Source organism: Triticum dicoccoides, chromosome 3B (genome assembly GCF_002162155.2).
Source record: "Triticum dicoccoides isolate Atlit2015 ecotype Zavitan chromosome 3B, WEW_v2.0, whole genome shotgun sequence".
Taxonomy (NCBI): domain Eukaryota; kingdom Viridiplantae; phylum Streptophyta; class Magnoliopsida; order Poales; family Poaceae; genus Triticum; species Triticum dicoccoides.
Window position 1 is genome coordinate 38,420,024 of NC_041385.1, and position 6,114 is coordinate 38,426,137.

The window sequence follows — 6,114 nt, forward strand, 5'->3', positions numbered from 1 at the left end:
TGTGGGCGTTAAGGGATCTGCCCACACGTTCTGTGTGGTGCCTAAGAGGATCAGCCCACACGCTTGTCTGTGGGCAAAACAACTAGCGCCCACACGCCTTTTTTTTCGTCCGGGTCCCTCTTATACGCGTGCGTCTGGGCGAAATAGATAACGCCCACACGCTCGGTACGTCAGGCCTCGTACCTCGTGGTCCCGCCCGCCCCACGTGACACTTTACCGCGCGCACGCAGTTGCCATGGGCCGGACCCTCGTCTATGTTCGTTTAAGTGCAGTTGCTATGTCGTTGAACTACGGTTGCCATGTCGGACAACTACAGTTGCCATGTCTGCTCAACTGCAGTTGCCATCTCAGGTCAAAGTTCTAGATTACCATTTTTTGGACAACTACAGGTGTTGCCATGTGTGGTCTGGTATACTGCAGTTGCCATGATTTCAAAACTTTAGGAGTTGCCACCTACTAACACTAGGCAGTTGCCATATAGCACTGAAAAAATGGCATGGCAAAAAAACATGTTCGGGTAAAAGAGAGAGTTGACATATGCTCACAAGCACGTTAGGGCAGTTGCCATGTAAAAAGAAAGAGTTGTCATCTGCTTATGTGCACGCTAGGGCAGTTTGCCATGTACCATGCAAAATATATGGCAACTGACATATTTGGGTAAAAAAAGAGAGAGTTGCCATCTGCTTGCAATCACACTAGGGCAGTTGCTATGTACACTGCAAAACGCATGGCAACTGGCAGCTTGGGTGTGGGAGGGGCGGCGGACGTGTGGGCGAGATGGCAAATGCCCACACACCAACCCTTGTGCGTGCCTGAAAATTGGTATGTGGGTGAACTGCTAAACGCCCACACACAGGCCCCTCCGTGTGGTAAAACGGATGTGTGGGCGAACTATGTCACACATCATACACACGCCTTGTCCTACGTGGCACAGAAAAACAGCCAAATTGTGCCAAGATTCGTGCATATAGTACTGGACGGTGATGGATGCGTGTGGTCGAGATGGTCAACGCCCACACGTGTGGCCGTTAACATTTCCGTATACTTTTGCTGACACATAACTCATATTTAGTTTGTCAAATGGGTGACCTAGAATTACACGCACGTCTTGTAAACCGAAACGGAGGGAGTACTTTATTTTGGGAAAACGATGATTTTCTCTCCAATTTTTCTGGTCCAAAGTCAATCCTACGAAGCGGCTCACTCACCTAGCATTGCTCAATCTCTCTTTTTTTTTTTTTTGCGAATTAGCATTGCTCAATCTTCCTAGGCGAGCATCACGTAAATCACGGGGCTAGCTAACCAGCACGCACGCACGAAACCAAACCAACACAACCCCGCCGACGTGCCTTCTTCCACGCAAAGCAACGCAACAACACGGCCACCCACGATGCATCCCGCATTGCCACGAGCACTCCTCTCCGTCCTAGCAGCATATATTAAAGCTACTAAGCTAGCAGCGCTATCGTCCATTTCAACTGCATTGACGAGAGTGCCTTTTCTGTAGACACGTGTTAAGATTTTTTTATTTGGTTTAGTCTTTACTGTTTTTGTTAACACAGTATAAATTACACTGATTTTTTAGTACAGTACAGACACATACAGTTATACATACACACATACACTTATATATATGAACGCATGTACGTATAGAAGCTGAGCCGCCACATCATCTTGAGATTGAGTGCTAATTGTGTACTGGTTTTAAACACAATACAGACGCATACGCTCATACATACACATATATTCATCTGTATGAACTCATGTACACACACGCTATCACGTGAGCACCTCCGAGAGATGGAGCTGCCACATCATCTAGAGATTGATGAAGTCTCCAGATACACTTACATAGCCGATGGATACACCTCCTCTCACTGAGCGCACGTCGCCAGAAGGCCTACAATAAATCTGGAAAAATGCGAGTACGAATGTCAAACCTGGGACTTGAACCCTGATGGGTAGAGAATACCACTGTCCTCCTAACCACCCAACCACAGGTCGGTTCACTCTATGTACTGGTTTTTTCTTTTGTGTTTGCTACCTTTTTTTAACTCAATACAATGCATATGCAAGCATACCCGTGTATACAATCACCCCTACAAACGCACACACGCACACCTTACCCCTAAGAGTATATACCTGATACTGAGCCGACACAACATTTTTAGATTGACGAAGTCATCGCCGATGCTTTTGTAGTCGATGGTGTTGGAAATATGCCCTAGAGGCAATAATAAATTAGTTATTATTATATTTCCTTGTTCATGATAATCGTTTATTGTCCATGCTATAATTGTATTGATAGGAAACTCAGATACATGTGTGGGTACATAGACAACACCATGTCCCTAGTAAGCCTCTAGTTGACTAGCTCGTTGATCAATAGATGGTTACGGTTTCCTGACCATGGACATTGGATGTCGTTGACAACGGGATCACATCATTAGGAGAATGATGTGATGAACAAGACCCAATCCTAAGCCTAGCACAAAGATCGTGTAGTTCATATGCTAAAGCTTTTCTAATGTCAAGTATCATTTCCTTAGACAATGAGATTGTGCAACTCCCCGATACTGTAAGAATGCTTTGGGTGTACCAAACGTCACAACGTAACTGGGTGGCTATAAAGGTGCACTACAGGTATCTCCGAAAGTGTCTGTTGGGTTGGCACGAATCGAGACTGGGATTTGTCACTCCGCTAAACGGAGAGGTATCTCTGGGCCCACTCGGTAGGACATCATCATAATGTGCACAATGTGACCAAGGGGTTGATCACGGGATGCTGTGTTACGGAACGAGTAAAGAGACTTGCCAATAACGAGATTGAACAAGGTATCGTCATACCGACGATCGAATCTCAGGAAAGTACTATACCGCTAGACAAAGGGAATTGAATACGGGATTGATTGAATCCTCGACATCGTGGTTCATCCGATGAGATCATCGTGGAACAGGTGGGAGCCAACATGGGTATCCAGATCCCGCTGTTGGTTATTGGCCGGAGAGTTGTCTCGGTCATGTCTACGTGTCTCCCGAACCCGTAGGGTCTACACACTTAAGGTTCGATGATGCTAGGGTTATAAAGGAAGTTTGTATGTGGTTACCGAATGTTGTTCGGAGTCTCGGATGAGATCTCAGACGTCACGAGGAGTTCCGAAATGGTCCGGAGGTAAAGATTTATATATGGAAAGTTGTTGTTCGGGTTCCGAGAAAAGTTCGGGTTTTTCCGGTATTGTACCGGGAAGCATCCAGAAGGTTCCGGAGGATTCCGGAGGGGTCCGGAGGTCCGGATATTGTTCCACCACGTCCAATACAGCAGCATGGGCTGTAGGGGGGGCGCCCTAGCCTTAATGGGCCAGGAGCACCAGCCCCCCCAAGGCCCATGCGCATGGGAGAGGGGAAACCCTAAGGGGAGGACCTCCACTTGACTTGGGAGGCACTCCTTCCCCCTTGGCCGCTGCCCCCAACCCTAGATGAGATCTAAGGGGGCTGGCCCCCTCTCCCCCCACCTATAAATAGTGGAGGGGTGGGAGGTCAGCCGCACCCCAAGTTCTGGCGCAGCCCTCCCCCTCTCCCAAGTCCTCCTCCTCTCCCGCGGTGCTTGGCGAAGCCCTGCAGGATTGCCACGCTCCTCCACCACCACCACGCCGTCGTGCTGCTGCTGGATGGAGTCTTCCTCAACCTCTCCCTCTCTCCTTGCTGGATCAAGGCATGGGAGACGTCACCGGGCTGTACGTATGTTGAACGTGGAGGTGCCATTCGTTCGGCACTAGGATCTCCGGTGATTTGGATCACGACGAGTACGACTCCTTCAACCCCGTTCTCTTGAACGCTTCCGCTTAGCGATCTACAAGGGTATGTAGATGCACTCTCCTTCCCCTCGTTGCTGGTTTCTCCATAGATAGATCTTGGTGACACGTAGGAAAATATTGAATTTCTGCTATGTTCCCCAACAGTGGCATCATGAGTTAGGTCTATTGCGTAGATTCTTTGCACGAGTAGAACACAAAGTAGTTGTGGGTGTTGATTTTGTTCAATATGCTTACCGTTACTAGTCCAATATTGTTTCGACGGTATTGTGGGATGAAGCGGCCCGGACCGACCTTACACGTACACTTACGTGAGACAGGTTCCACCGACTGACATGCACTTGGTGCATAAGGTGGCTAGCGGGTGCCATCTCTCCCATTTTAGTCAGAACGGATTCGATGAAAAGGGTCCTTATGAAGGGTAAATAGCAATTGGCATATCACGTTGTGGTTTTGCGTAGGTAAGAAACGTTCTTGCTAGAAACCCATAGCAGCCACGTAAAACATGCAAACAACAATTAGAGGACGTCTAACTTGTTTTTGTAGGGTATGCTATGTGATGTGATATGGCCAAGAAGAATGTGATGAATGATATGTGATGTATGAGATTGATCATGTTCTTGTAATAGGAATAACGACTTGCATGTCGATGAGTATGACAACCGGCAGGAGCCATAGGAGTTGTCTTTATTTATTGTATGACCTGCGTGTCATTGAACAACGCCATGTAATTACTTTACTTTATTGCTAACCGGTAGCCATAGTAGTAGAAGTGATAAGTTGGAGAGACAACTTCATGGAGACATGATGATGGAGATCATGATGATGGAGATCATGGTGTCATGCCGGTAACGATGATGATCATGGAGCCCCGAAGATGGAGATCAAAAGGAGCAAAATGATATTGGCCATATCATGTCACTTTTTGATTGAATGTGATGTTTATCATGTTTATGCATCTTATTTGCTTAGAACGACGGTAGTAAATAAGATGATCCCTCATTAAAATTTCAAGAAAGTGTTCCCCCTAACTGTGCACCGTTGCGAAAGTTCGTCGTTTCGAAGCACCACGTGATGATCGGGTGTGATAGATTCTAACGTTCACATACAACGGGTGTAAGCCAGATTTACACACGCGAAACACTTAGGTTGATTGACGATCCTAGCATGTACAGACATGGCCTCGGAACACAAGAGACTGAAAGGTCGAGCATGAGTCGTATAGTAGATACAATCAACATGAAGATGTTCACCGATGATGACTGGTCCGTCTGACGTGATGATCGGACACGGCCTAATTGACTCGGATCATGTAATCACTTAGATGACTAGAGGGATGTCTATCTGAGTGGGAGTTCATATGATGAACTTAATTATCCTGAACATAGTCAAAAGATTCTTGCAAATTATGTCGTAAGCTCGCGCTTTAGTTCTACTATTTAGATATGTTCCTAGAGAAAATATAGTTGAAAGTTGATAGTAGTGATTATGCGATCAGTAGAAAGCTTATGTCCTTAATGCACCGCTCAGTGTGCAGAACCCCAAACGTCGTCTGTGGATGTTGCGAACATCGGACATACACGTTTTGATAACTACGTGATAGTTCACTTAAATAGTTTAGAGTTGAGGCACCAAAGACGTTTTCGAAACATCGTGGAACATATGAGATGTTTTGAGGGCTGAAATTGGGATTTCAGGCTCGTGCCCACGTCAAGAGGTATAAGACATTCGACGATTTTTTTAGCTTGCAGACTAAGGGAGAAAAGCTCAATCGTTGAGCTTGTGCTCAAATTGTCTGTGTGCAACAATCACTTGAATCAAGTGGGAGTTGATCTTCCAGATGAGATAGTGATGTTTCTCCAAAGTCATTGCCACCAAGCTGCTACAGCTTCGTGATGAACTATAACATATCAGGGATAGATATGATGATCCTTGAGGTATTCACGATGTTTGACACCGCGAAAGTAGAAATCAAGAAGGATCATCAATTGTTGATGGTTGGTGAAACCACTAGTTTCAAGAAGGGAAGGGCAAGAAGGGATACTTCATGAAACAGCAAATCAGCTGCTGCTGCAGTGAAGAAACCCAAGGTTGAACCTAAACCCGAGACTAAGTGCTTCTGTAATAAGGGGAACAGCCACTGGAGCAGGATTACCCTAGATACTTGGTAGATAAGAAGGCTGTGAAGGTCGATAGAAGTATATTGGATATACATTATGTTAATGTGTACTTTATTAGTACTCCTAGTAGCACCAGGGTATTAGATACCAGTTCGGTTACTAAGTGTTAGTAACTCGAAATA